The following is a 15,052-nucleotide window of genomic DNA, read 5'->3' as shown; positions in this document are numbered from 1 at the left end:
GGGGCGGCCGGAGGCTTTTTTGCCTGGGGCGGCAAAAAAGCCAGAGCCGGCCCTGAATATGAGAACTGCTAAACACTGCAGTACCTGGACACTTTCGGCCAAATTCTCGGCTGGTATACATGACCATAGCTCCATTGACTTCAGTGGTATTTCATCCATTTACACCAAATAAGAATTTGGCCCTTTTTGAACAGTACCTTTAAGACCATGGTGACTGGTCACTCACTGCAGGCAAAAATACAGGTATGATCCCTTTTATAATGAAGGCCTGTCACAGCGCCAAGTATAAAATGAACTGTCCAAAATTGGTGGCATTGGTGGCACCTGGATCTCTCTTGTTATCTGCCTGTGGCACATAGTTTAGTTCCCTATGGCTTGAAATGTTTTGGACTAATAGAGGGCTTAAGATAGGGATATCTAAGTGAAATGTAATGGTCTCTGACATTCAGGAGGTTGAACTAGATCATCTGGTCCCTTCTGACCTTGAACTCTATAAAGGTATGAACAAATGCTTGCAGACAGTGAGGGCTCAGTTCATTTCAGTCTCTGTGCTGGTGAAAGTGCTGCAGATCCTGGTAGAGAGTTCCCTCGTGGCTGCGGAAAAATCACCCCATCACATTTCCTTGACTGGTGAGCCATGTGGAGGACCGGCACAGCCTCAAAAGATGGCAATGCTGGCTAGGACAAGGGCAACTAGGGGGAGGGCATGGCCAAGATAGTTAGGGCATGCAGAGACTGAGTACATCCCTGCTTGAATCTCTGCTGATGGAGCACCTATGGAGGGAAGGCAGTAGGGGTAAAAACTGCCTACTTTTCCTTGGGACTGAATGGGCCTTCCCTCTGCTTTTTCTGGGAAAAGAAGGACAGAGAACGCTCGGTGGCAGAGGGAGCGGTTGGAAAGGCTAGGCAAGTTGGAAAGATTAGGTTTTTTTAACCACATTGGGCCTGATTCTCTGTTACCTCGTCACCAGTCAGATTTGGCAGCATTTTACATCCATTTTTTACTCCCCCTGCTCTGGGATAAGCGACTGCACAGCATGGCAGGCCATGGAGCACCAGAACCATTGGAATCTGTGGGACCAAGAAAGCAAATCATTCTGTTAAGAGTTTTCTTCTTTACATATCACTTGATCCTTAATGATTACCCTCACAATTACTGCAATGGATGAACGAAATGAATGAATGACAGACGACCTCTTTGCTAGATAAATACACTAAAGAAAGCACCTGTTTTCAGGAACTAGTTTAGCTATCAGGTTGTATAACCTAATGTCTACTTAGCTGACCGGACAAAGTTACAGAGGCATTTAAAAAAACATTTTATAAAGAAAAAGAATCACCTCTCTTTTTTGGCTGCATTTTGAACCCTTAGGTTATTTTAATTAAATTCAGTGTTGGTTCTTTTCATTTTGAGGGGTTTTTTTATATTTAGCCTCAGGAATCAAAGGAATTTCATATTTTCTCTTGTTAGGGAGAACAGTGAGTAGCCAGTGAGGCTATTCAGACTTCCGCCTGCAGAAGAGACATACACATTCATTTTTACCTTTGCCTCCCTCCCCTCTCTTATGTAATAACCATGGGCTCAAGTGTGAGCCTTCCGACTTCCCTGCGGGCTACCCACATTGAGGCCAGAGAGTGTGGGGAATGGAGCAGCTGACACCAGGCTGCTAACCCTTCTCCCATGCAGATGTGGATGCAGTAGACAGAGCCTTAGTTCTGGCCCCAATGCACTAGCGAGCTGGGTCAGCACAGAGAGGGAAAGTATGCTGCATCAAGAGATGGTCCCCGTTCTGCTGCTGGAGAAGCAGAATTGCATTCTGCCCCTGACTCGGGGCAGAATGCAAAGTGCCAATCCAGCCCCATACAGAAACAATATAACTGCAGCTATGTGAACCTGCTGATCTAGGCAGAGTTACTGAAATTTTGTCAGATATTTGATTTTCTTCTAATTACCCTTTGCAATCACTAGACCGTGAAGAAAAATCCCGAGAAAGTCTAATGTCACAATTGTGCTGGCCAATGCCCACATTCGGTTTCAGCCAGTTGGTAGAACTATACTGCCCACTACCCGTTGCTACTAGGTCTTAAAGTCAGGATTTTCAGACATTGACGACAACAAGATAAATACCATGAAGGACAGACTGAATTGCTACCGGTAATGGGTTTTTCCATCTTTAACTTCTGCTACCCTGTGTACCAGTTTAGTTGTTTGGCAGATCATGCTGTCCTGCCACATGAGGCAATGGACCTTGATATAGCATCACAAAATAGGGTATTACAAGAGAGAATTTTGTCATTATACAGAAAAAATGCCCGTGGAGACCACATATCCATTTGCAGCTACTTTTATTTATAAGTATGTCTAGTATCAGGTCAACTGTTCTCTTGATGACTAAAAACTACAGACAGAGGGAGGAGGGTGCATTTTGCTAAGCCCTAGGCTTGTATTTTTTGCATACTGGCTGCCAGTGTAGTTCTTGGAGAGTGGGTGTAACTGACGTCAGCAATCCTATCATGGGACCTGATCTAACTCCTGTTACAGTCAATGGAAAAAACCCTCCAGTTCCTAAAGGAAAATGGATCGGACCCTGAGGGAGCATGGGCCTGATCCGAAACCCATTGAAGTCAGTCAAAGAAAAACTGCCATTGACTTCAATGGGCTTTGGATCAGGGCGCAAAAGAGCACCCACGTTCTGCAGCTTTCACAGCTCTCAGGTAAGTTTCAAGGAAAGGTTGATTGGAAGCGTATTACAGTATTCTGTGTGGTGTACTGAGGACTGTGTTGAAATTGCAAGCTATCACTTTAAGAGTGGGAGTATTTCCTGGCCCTGCTTGCAGGCTATGGGGCTCTGTAGGGAAGCATGTGGGAGCAGCAGTCAGTCTGGAGACAGACATACTATAGTAAGGTATGGTGAGCTGTGCCTCTCTGTTTTAGGGAGCAGCCTACATGGTCTCTCTCTGTTTTGGGGTTCTTATGTATTAGAGATCTGGAGTTTAAGAAATAAGGCAGAGTACATTGCAACCTTCCAGCAAGAGGTTTTATATTCTTATCTAACTTCTCTGTTTGTATGTCCTGAATATAACACTCTGGATGTGGCAAGTAATAACAAACTACCAACTTGAACATTGTACATTATATAGAAATCCATTTCTAACAGCCTCTCCACTGGAAATACCAGCCAGCAAAATATAAAACTTCCTTGACTCAAGCTGAGATTCAGGTGAATTAGCTGGCTGGGTATGAAAGGTAAAAGGCCCATAATTTTCTATAAATAGAGATAGTGAAATACTGAAAAAAAATTCCACAAGTATTTGTTCATATTTCAACTGCATAAAGCCCATTTTGTGCCCACTTCCTGCAATCATTCACACAGTGGGGGTTCACACTCATGAATGCTTTCAGAAAGCAGGTTTTAGTTTCATATGTTCAAATGCTCCTAAGAATTTTGGTTCTCATTAATATTAATGCAAATTGGGGATCCAGCTCTCTTAGGCAGCTTTGAAATTCTCAGCCTTAAAATTCCCTTTTCATGACCATACATACCAGACCACCAGCCAATCAGGGGATAGAAACAATACCATGTGACTTATTTCACCAATCACAAATGAAGCCACAACTTGAGTTTTGTAGCGGAATCTAGAGTTTAAAATATTCCAGAAGAAAAATTCTTTCAATACTTTAGAATAATGAATACATATGAGAAAATCTCAATCTGTTTTCAGACTTCCTATATGCACAGAGAGAGGCAGAATTAACCAATTTGTTCAACTGTAGCTATGCTTTTTCCAGAACCTAAGACTGAAAACAAAAAAACTTGGTGTGAACTGAATAGCTTTTCCAGAGTAATATCTAACAGAATGTGGATTGAGGGCAGGACACGTTCAGAGAAGAGTAAGTTGCAGAAAATGTATGGCTACTTGATTTGTTCTTGACAAAGATGGATAGACTTTTTCAGAGCAGAGTATTTTTAAAAAAAACATTTGAACATCTCTCTCTTCCTTCCTCCTCTCAACAATTTGCTGTAACTTTATATAAAATATTACATTTGCTTGCTAAATTGAGGCAAACTGCAATTTATTATTGTTTATATTACAGTAGCACCTATAAGCACCAACTGAGATCAGGGTCCCGTTGTGCTAGGCACTGTATAAACCTATAGAAAGAGAGACAGTGCCTTCCTGAAAGAGCTCACAATGTAAAGGTCCAATCCTGCAAAGCGAACTGCTTTTAGATTGTTTTCTTCTTCTGATCCAACTGTGGAACACCTATTGATGCTAGGGGTTGCCCATGCAGAAGAGAGCAATCTATAACCAAGAGTGGGTTCTTGTTTTAGAGTCTGAACTTAAAAACTTTTTGTTCCTACTTTATATTCATTTCCTTCTAGGCTTTTTCCTTTACTTGCCGCATGTTGCACTATTTTATTACATTTTAGCTTAGAACAGTTGCTGAGAAAGATTATCAACTTCTACTTCTGAAGCCATCTTCTCCTCAGCACTCTAGCTTTTTAGTATCAGGGGTAACAACATTCTGCAAGATGTTTTGCTGAATCTTCTTTTCTTTTTCTTTGCTTTCTTGCCTGCTACCATTCAAGTGGGTTATGGCTGAATTACCATATCCTGTAAGATCAAGGCAGACACTGAGTCACTGGCTCTAAATTGCCATCGGTTAAGAAAGATACTAATCAGAAATGAATTGACTCAAGGAGGAGAATGCCATCTGAATATGCACAAAGATTTTCCCTTTTACCCTCCCAAAGGAGAAGTGAAGGCAGTCTCTGAGGCATTGGGTAACTCAGCACACTCGCAATCAAACAGAATAATCTCTTGAACGAAAGACTGCATGCGGTATAAAAGAAATAATTAGATTATTAAAAATAAAGGGAGTACCCACTCAGTTTGATGACATGAACCAGTTAAACATGGTTCAAGCCAGAGCAGTGAGAGGTTGTGTCACCACCTGCCCTGTAACCCTTGATGTTTTAAATGCTCTGCTGCTCTGACTCTCAGCCTGAACACCAACAGCCAGCAGATAAGCACTGAGTGTCTGTACAGCCCTGGTTCAGCACTCTGAGCCCAGCAGCCTGTGAGCAGTAAATACAACATCTGAAGAGGCTCTTAGAAGGAAGATATTATGGATAGTGAACGATCCGCTGTTGTGACCTGCACAGGATGTGCCATGTTTGTCTTTCTCCCAGAGGATAGAAGTGACTTCATCTGTACAAAGTGCAAGCTGGTCTCCATATTGGAATAGAAGGTCAAAGGACTAGACACCCAAGTATCAACCCTGCGTTGCATCAGAGAAAATGAAGACTTTCTGGATAGAAGTCAGCATTTGTTACTGCAGGCACAGCATGCTGAAGAATCAGAAAGGGTAGTGCAGAATGGGGAAGAAAATTGGGAGCCTGTGACCTCCAGAAGAAGAAAGTGGAGAACTCATGTACCCCCAATGCAGATAGAGGTAAGAAACCATTTTTAGGCTCTCTGGACAGGTACTATGGTGGAGAATGGTTTGGAAGAGTCATTTGAGGGACGGGATCAGAAGGGGACCCCATCGACCGGAAGGCATGGGATGCATTGTCCTAGGAATGGGGGTTCCACGATCACCACTCCCAAGAGGAGGATACGAGTGGTGATAGTAAGGGGGGACGGAGTCATCCATCTGCCGTCCAGACCGGGAGACTCGAGAAGCATGCTGCTTGCCTGGAGTTAGAATTCAGGATGTGACGGAGTGTCTGCCGAAACTGATCAAGCTCTTGGACCACTACCCCTTCCTACTTCTCCATGTGGGCACGAATGATACTGCCAAGAATGACCTTGAGCCAGGGCCGGTGCAATCACTAGGCGAACTAGGCGGGCGCCTAAAAGCCCGCTCAGCGGAGGAGGCGGAGCAGAGGTGAGCTGGGGCGGGATCCCCGGGGGGGGTTAGCTTCCATGGGGGGGGGCTCCCCGGGCGGGGTTAGCTGCCGCAGAGGGGCGGGGGGCGGGGTTAGCTGGGTGGGGGTGTGGCGCAAGGTGGAAGTTTCGCCTAGGGCATGAAACTTCCTTGCACCGGCCCTGCCTTGAGCAGGTCACTGCAGACAACGTGACTGTGGGAAGAAGGATAAAGGAATTTGAGGCAGAAGTCGTGTTCTCGTCCATCCTCCCTGTTCAAGGAAAAGGCCCAGGTAGGGACCATTGAATTGTGGAGGTAAATACGTGGTTGTGCAGGTGGTGTCAGAGAGAGGGCTTTGGATTCTTCAACCATGGGATGTTGTTCCAGGAAGAAGGATTGCTAGGAAGAGATGTGATCCACCTAACAAAGAGAGGGAAGAGCATCTTCGCAGACAGGCTTGCTAACCTAGTGAGGAGGGCTTTAAACTAGGTTTGCTGGGGGATGGTGACCTAAGCCTGGAGGTAAGTGGTGAAGTGGGGTACCGGGAGGAAATACAGGAAGGAGGGTGCAACAGAGGAGGCCTCCTGATTCATACTGAGAAAATAGGGCAATCGGCTAGTTATCTTAGGTGCCTGTACACTAACGCAAGAAGCCTGGGAAACAAGCAGGAAGAATTGGAAGTCCTGGCACAGTCAAGGAACTATGATGTGATTGGTATAACAGAGACTTGGTGGGGTAACTCACATGTCTGGAACACTGTCATGGATGGGTATAAACTGTTCAGGAAGGACAGGCAGGGGAAAAAAGGTGGAGGAGTTGCACTGTATATAAGACAGCAGTATTATTGCTTAGAGCTCCAGTATGAAACTTGAGAAAAGTCTGTTGAGAGTCTTTGGGTTAAGTTTAGAGGCGAGAGCAAGAAGGGTGATGTCATGGTGGGCGTCTGCAATAGACCACCAGAATGAAGTAGACAAAGCTTTCTTCAGACAACTAACAGAAGTTTCCAGATCATAGGCACTGGTTCTGATGGGGGACTTCAATCACTCTGACATCTGCTGGGAGAGCAATACAGCAGTGCACAGACAATCCAGGAAGTTTTTGGAGAATGTTGGGGACAACTTCCTGGTGCAAATGCTGGAGGAACCAACTAGGGACCATACTGCTCTTGACCTGCTGCTCACAAACAGGGAAGAATTGGTAGGGCAAGTAAAAGTGGGTGGCAACCTTGGCAGCAGTGACCATGAGATGGTTGAGTTCAGGATCCTCACAAAAGGAAGAAATAGGAGCAGCAGAATATGGACCCTGGACTTTAGAAAAGCAGACTTTGACTCCCTCAGGGAACTGATGGGCAGGATCCTCTGGGAGGCTAATATGAGGGGGAAAGGAGTCCAGGAAAGCTGGCTGTATTTTAAAGAAGTATTATTGAGGGCGCAGGAACAAACCAACCCGATGTGCAGAAAGAATAGCAAATATGGCAGGCGACCAGCTTGGCTTAACAGTGAAATCTTCGGTGAGCTTAAACAGAAAAACAAAGCTTACAAGAAGTGGAAACTTAGACAGATGACAAGGGAAGAGTATAAAAATATTGCTCAAGCATGCAGGGGTGTAATCAGGAAGGCCAAAGCACAATTGGAGTTGCAGCTAGCAAAAGAAAGGGGGTGGGGAGGAATAGCTCAGTGGTTTGAGCATTGGCCTGCTAAACCCAGAGTTGTGAGTTCAATCCTTGAGGAGGCCATTTAGGGAACTGGGGTAAAAATATATCTGGGGATTGGTCCTGCTTTGAGCAGGGGGTTGGACTAGATGACCTCCTGAGGTCCCTTCCAACCCTATGATTCTAAGGGATGTGAAGAGTAACAAGAAGGGTTTCTACAGGTATGTCAGCAACAAGAAGAATGTCAGAGAAAGTGTGGGACCCTTACTGAATGTGGGAGGCAACCTAGTGACAGATGTGGAAAAAGCTGAAGTACTCAATGCTTTTTTTGCTTCAGTCTTTACAGACAAGGTCAGCTCCCAGACTGCTGCAACTGGGCAGCACAGTATGGGGAGGAGGCGACCAGCCCTCTGTGGAGAAAGAAGAGGTTCAGAACTATTTAAAAAAGCTGGACGAGCACAAGTCCATGGGGCCGAATACGCTGGGTGCTGAGGGAGTTGGCTGATGTGATTGCATAGCCATTGGCCATTATCTTTGAAAACTTGTGGAGATCGGGGGAGGTCCTGGACGATTGGAAAAAGGCAAATATAGTGCCCATCTTTTAAAAAGAGAAGAAGAAGAATCCAGAGAACTACAGATCGGTCAGCCTCACCTCAGTCCCTGGAAAAATCATGGAGCAGGTCCTCAAGGAATCCATTTTGAAGCACTTGAAGGAGGGGAAGCTGATCAGGAACAGTCAACAAGGATTCACCAAGGGCACGTCATGCCTGACCAATCTGATTGCCTTCTATGATGAGATAACTGGCTCTGTGGATATGGGGAAAGTGGTGGCCGTGATATATCTTGACTTTAGCAAAGCGTTTGACACGGTCTACCACAGTATTCTTGCCATCAAGTTAAAAAAGTATGGATTGGATGAGTGGACTATAACGTGGATAGAAATCTGGCTAGATCGTCGGGCTCAATGGGTAGTGACCAATGGCTCGATGTCTAGCTGGCAGCTGGTATCAAGCGGAGTGCCCCAGGGGTCAGTCTTGTGGCCCGTTTTGTTCAACATCTTCATTAATGGATGATGGGATGGATTGCACCCTCAGCACATTTGCGGATGACACTAAGCTGGGGGGAGAGATAGATACGCTGGAGGGTAGGGATAGGGTCCAGAGTGACCTAGACAAATTGGAGGACTGGGCCAAAAGAAATCTGATGAGGCTTAACAAGGACAAGTGCAGAGTCCTGCACTTAGGACAGAAGAATCCCATGCACTGCTACAGGTTGGGGACCGACTGGCTAAGCAGCAGTTCTGCAGAAAAGGACCTGGGGATTACAGTGGACAAGAACCTGGATATCAGTCAGCAGTGTGCCCTTGTTGCCAAGAAGAAGGCTAACAGCATATTGGGCTACATTAGTAGGAGCATTGCCAGCAGATCGAGGGAAGTAATTATTCCCCTCTATTCGGTACTGGTGAGGCCACATCTGGAGTATTGTGTCCAGTTTCTCTCTCTCCCTCCCCTCCCCCCCCGGCAACTACAGAAAGGATGTGGACAAATTTGAGAGAATCCAGCGGAGAGCAACTAAAATGATTAGGGGGCTGGGGCACATAACTTATGAGGAGAGGCTGAGGGAACTGGGCTTATTTAGTCTGCAGAAGAGAAGAGTGAAGGGATTTGATAGCAGCCTTCAACTACCTGAAGGAGGGTTCCAAAGAGGAGGAGCTAGGCTGTTCTCAGTGGCGGCAGATGACAGAACAAGAAACAACTGTCTCAAGTTGCAGTGGGGGAGGTCTAGGTTGGATATTAGAAAAAAACTATTTCACTCGGAGGGTGGTGAAGCACTGGAATGGGTTACCTAGGGAGGTGGTGGAATCTCCATCCTTGGAGGTTTTTAAGGCCTGGCTTGACAAAGCCCTGGCTGGGATGATTTAGTTGGGGTTGGTCCTCCTTTGAGCAGGCGGTTGGACTAGATGACTTCCTGAGGTCTTTTCCAACCCTAATCTTCTATGATTCTATGACCTCATGCTGTTTTTTTCCTTCCTGTAGACTTCCCATCCCCCTGCTGATCTGTATCTAAGTGGGGCTTCCACTGTTTTGATTCCCCATGCTACCTTCCCTCCCGTCTAGGAAAAAAAGCTATTTCTTCCTTTACTTGGTCACAGAATTTAAAGCATAATATTAGTACATATCCATAATTCCTTATATAGTGTTAACACATACATTTCACAATGATATTAATCACCAGTGTGTCACAGTCTTTCATAAAACACATTACTCAATACACTTTTATAATACAATAATATGGTATAAAATCAATTGATTCAATTGCTTATTCTTTGGGGTTCAGATCTCCTGTTTTTATAGACCAGTAGCCCTTTGAAATGTATTCTCAGGTAAAGTTCCTTTTCTCCTGTTCGGAAGAGATGTCATGTGGTCTAGTGAAGACTTCATACTGGTTCTTCCCAGCTGGGGAATGTTGAGTTGTTACCTCCTACCCTTGTTACCGTGATTACTTTGTTTACCTTTTATGTAAATGTACCTTTGTCTCTGCCTGATAGTCAAGCCAGTCAGACAAACAAATAGATATTTGTCTAGGGGAGATTGGGTTTACGCATAGCTTTCCAAACACATTTTTAAGAACACAGTTCTAGCACATATCCATAACACTTTGTACACACCCCATATGCATATCATGTAAGAATATTGAGGATCAGTAATTATTCATTTTCCAGTGATATATTACATGTCACCCCACACTGCCACTGAGAAGCAGGCAAGCCTCCTTAACTGGCCTGCTGGTCCTGACTGGTCAGTGTCTCCTCCTGGCCCTTCAGGGCCTCGAGGTGGCCTGGTCTGAGTGGGTTTTCCTTGGGCCATGGAATATCAGTGTGCTGATGCCTCCAGCATAGGGCACAGAAGGCCTGACAGACCCCGTGACAGGCCCTCCCATTCTCTTTCCCCATAGCGCACCCCAAAGGCATAGTCATGGGTGTGCCATGATCCACCCAATTAGCACCCAGGCCCACCGAAGTCTGAGCCTGTGTGAACCTGCACCACCACTGCCATCGCGACTACTGATTCCTCTCAGGAGAAGCCATCGCCTTCACCACCACTGCCTCTAGGGCTCTGGAAGAAAACCTGGCTCCCACCAGATTTATGTGGACATGCAACATAAGGCAGGAGGGGGCTCAAGGGCAGAAGCTGGTGCAGGGTGTGTGCACGAAAGCTCTGAGATGCCTGCGCTGGAGCAGCCCTGCCCCCACAGTATGTGGAGAGGGGAACGTGCCGGGCCCTGCCAGGCCAGCTCCAGGTACTGAGAGCTACCTTTATGGGAAATTCCCAAGCATCTGTGCTGAGTCTGGTTGCTCCTTGGCATGCGGCACTGACTGATCAAGCCTAGCTGCTGCTGCTACCCAAGCCAAGGCTTGAGCTGTGCTGCTGCCTCAGAGTCTCCATGGCACTGGTAGGTGAGTGGCAGGCTGGGGAGCTGTGGCCATGCAGCTCAGGGTCACAGGCAGCCAAGTGCTGTGAGACCCATGCTGGGGGGTGGAAAGGGGAGACCTTCTCCTTCAAAAATACTTAAGCATTCACTGGAGCAGGAACTGGAGCCCAGGTCTCCCAGGTGAGTGCCCTAACCACCAGACTATAGTCATTTTCACACACGATCTGCCCCAGTGAGTATTTAAATAAAATAGTTACACAAAGTGGAACAGCTTTAACAGAAGAGCTTGAGAGCCCTACTTCAGAACACCTCGTACCCCAGTGGTTTAGGTACTTAAATGGGGGGTTGGAGATCCAAATTCAAATCCCTGCTCCACAGCAGGCAGAGTGGGGCATTGAACCCAGGTCTCTCACATCCTTGCTGAGGAACCTCACCAGTGGGCAGACCATTAAAAGGGAGTTGCCAGTGCTGCTCCTTTTGTGTGAATCTAGCCCTTCGTTTTCTTTGCTTTTATGTTAAAAATGCTGAGAAACATAACGTAATAGGCGGAAGAGGTAACAGAATCAATCCCATGATCTCCATTCATTCATTTCCACTTAATGCTGTTTTGTGCCTGATTTGTGTCCTCAGTAGCTTTCCTAATGCTCAACTTAAGTTTATCACTTCGCAATTTCCTGGATCATTTCTAGGTCTCTTCTTAAAAACAGGTCTTATATAAGTTTCATTCCAGTCCCTGAATACAGTCACTTTCTTGCTTCCAAAGACTTTAAATATAGCTGTTAAAGATGTTCTTGCCTTTTTTCTTTCCTTCACAATTCTTGGGATTGTTTCTACCTAGCCCAGGAGTCAGGGCCGGCTCCAGGGTTTTGGCCGCCCCAAGCAGCCAAACAACAACAACAACAACAACAAAAGCCGTGATCGCGATCTGCGTCGGCAATTCGGCGGGAGGTCCTTCGCTCCGAGCAGGAGTGAGGGACCATCCGCCGAATTGCCGCCAAACAGCTGGACATGCCGCCCCTCTCCGAAGTGGCCGCCCCAAGCACCTGCTTGGTAAGCTGGTGCCTGGAGCCGGCCCTGCCAGGAGTTCAGTTTTCAGATGTTCAAATCTCTTGATCATCTCTTCTGCTGTGATCCTGATTTCCTTTGGCAAGTTGTCATTTTCTTCTTCCTCCTTTGGGAAATGTATCACTATTATTGGCAGCTATCTGCTATCCTCCGTTGTGAACACTGAAATAAAGAATTAAATTTCCTTTTTTAAAGCAATATCTATTGCTTTTCTCAATACATTCCCATTGCCAATTGTTGGCTATTACTGAGTCCACGGTCGTCTTCTGTAACATCTTACTCTTATGTAAGTTTATTCTAATCTTCTTGGTTCTTCACCTCAGGGTCAAATATGCAAGCCTTACTGATAGTAAACTCAACTCATGCAAGTAGTCCCATACAATTCAATTGGATTAACCTCATGAGTAAGGATGACTCCTGTGAACTAAGACTATAGGATTCATTGATTTTAAGGCCAGAAGGGACCATTATGATAATCTAATCTGATCTCCTGCGTAACAACACTCTCAGAATTCCATCCAATAATTTCTGTATCAAGCCTATAACTGATAGTTAGGCCTTTGTTGGGTTGCTTCTCTAACTCTCCAGCTTTAACTCCCACTGAATAAAAAAAGTTAAAGACAGAAGGGACCTGGTCCATCTCCTGTGGACAGTGCAGGATTGTTCCTTCTCTACAATATATTCTCCAGGGCTTTGTCCAGGAGAGTTTTAAATGACTCAACTAATGGTGCTGCCAACATTTCCCTTACATTATTATTTCACAGTCTCATACACCACACCTTTAAGAAAACATTAATGAAATGTAGTTTAATTTCTTCAGTCCTACTCGCTGGACTCAATACACTAAATAGCTCACATCTCTTTTTTTCCATGCTTGTACCTTTTCACACTGTGGTGTTCAGCCATAACACAATTATACTCCCATTCTATATATAGCAGCTCTTTCATGCTACTGACTCTGAGGTGAAACACTCTAATCTATCAACTGTCCATATACCAACTTTTAAGCTAGCCCAGGATTGTGGCATCAGAAAAAGATACCAGCTATTAGTTGATGAGTGGCTCTATGTCAAATAAACTGATGATTACAATCCACTTCCTAGTGGACAGGTAGGGTGACCAGATCACTGACATGAAATATCAGGACGGGGGGGGGGGGGGGGGGCAGAAAAAAAAGCCCCAAAAAAAAAAGGAAAACAAAAAAAGCCGTTTTGCAGGTGCCGGGGGAATTAGCAGGCCCCGGGCACATGTGGCACATCCCGCCGCCCCGCGGGGAAGGAGCCGCTGGAGCGCAGCCGAGCGGGAGAGGCGCGGGGCTCCGGACCCTGGCAGCGGTGGGGGAGAGCGGCTCAGGGCCACGCGAGTGGCCACGTAAAGTTTATCGGCTGGGGGGGGGACCCCGGCCGGCTCCTCGCCCTGCCCTGTAGGGGGGTAGCATCCCCGCCCCGTGCCAGCATGTCCTGCCGGCCGTCGCAGGCCAGGTAAGGAGCCGAGTCCCCCCTCGTCCTGGCTCCTCAGCTGAGCGGCATTCCTCCTCCCTCCCAGGCTTGCAGCTGTAATGCCGGCGCAAGCCTGGAGGGAGGGGGTGGTGGCCGGCTTCCAGTTCCTGGAGCTGGAAGCACCGGGTGGGCAGGCAAGGGGGCTGCTCCCCCAGGAGGGAGATGGGAGGGGCTCAGCTGAGGATCCAGGGGGAGTGGGGGACTCGGCTCCTTACCACCCCCCTACAGGGGCGAGGACCGGCCGGGGTCCACCCCAAGCCGATAAACTTTACATGGCCACTCGTGCGGCCCCGAGCTGCTCTCCCCCGTGCTGCCGGGGTCCGGAGCCCCCCTGGGGGAGCAGCCCCCTTGCCCGCCCGGTGCCCGTACTCACCAGCTCCAGGAACTGGAAGCCGACCACCACCCCCTCCTTGCCATTACAGCGGCAAGCCTGGGAGGGAGGAGGAATGCCACGTGCTTGGGGAAGAGGCGGGGCCAGGGAGGGGATTTGGGGAGGGAGCCAATGGGGGAAGGAGGGGGCAGAGTCGGGGTGGGGGTGGGGCGAGAGCCCTTCCGGGAGGGCAAAATTGCTTGTTTGTCCAGTGTCCCGACCGCACATCGGTCGGGACGCGGGACAAACAAGCAAATATCGGGACAGTCCCGATAAAATCGGGACGTCTGGTCACCCTATGGACAGGTGATCACATCACAAAACTACCACCACAATTTGCCCTTTTTGTTAGTCTAAGAAAAGAGGTCTAGTAAGAATTAATGTGCATTGAAAATGAACTAACTTCTCATTCCTAGAAATAGTCCATTAAGGTCAGTGGTGGGGAAGTTTACACTGATACTTTGATTGTAACCTTTTGGGGGCAAGGACTGTCTTTTCATGATGTGTGTGCGTGTACACGTTGCCCAGCACAATGAGACCCCCATTGCTGAATGGAACCTCTCAGAGCTCCCACAGTACAAATACTGAATAACAATTACAGTTATTTCTGTTTTTGCCATCCCTGCCCTGTGTGCATAGACAGGATTTCAGTCTCCAGTGAGTACCTTGCATCAGCCTCAGGGCCATTGAAAATACTTCTTTTAAAAAGAACAATTCAACTAGTTTTGGTAATAAGTTAATTGGGAAAAGCAAACTAAAGAAACATGGGAATGGTATTTCAGTGTTCGAAGCATATAGTTTGATCTATTCATTCAACAGACTTTCCAGTAGAACAGGTGGGGAATTTTTTGACAGACCAAGTTTTTGGTCAGAAAATAGTGATTAATTGAAACCAAATTTTTAGAGACCAAGCATCTAGAATAGCCAATAGGGTGGTGGTTATGACAGTTACCTAGGATGTGGGAGACCCATGTTCAATTCCTTGTTTTACTTGAGTCAAGCCAGGGACTTGAACCTGACTGTACCACATCCCAGCTGAGCATCTGCCTCTCACAATCTTTCCTGTTGGAACTGATCCATGTTGTTTATATAATTAAACATTCCTGGGGGGAGGGGGAGAGAGAGAGACTGACTCTGTAGTATGGTGGTTTATGGCACCCACC

This window comes from Terrapene carolina, unplaced genomic scaffold (genome assembly GCF_002925995.2).
Source record: "Terrapene carolina triunguis isolate 2854851 unplaced genomic scaffold, T_m_triunguis-2.0 Scaffold34029, whole genome shotgun sequence".
NCBI classification, from domain to species: Eukaryota; Metazoa; Chordata; order Testudines; family Emydidae; genus Terrapene; species Terrapene triunguis.
This window is presented reverse-complemented; position numbering follows the sequence as displayed.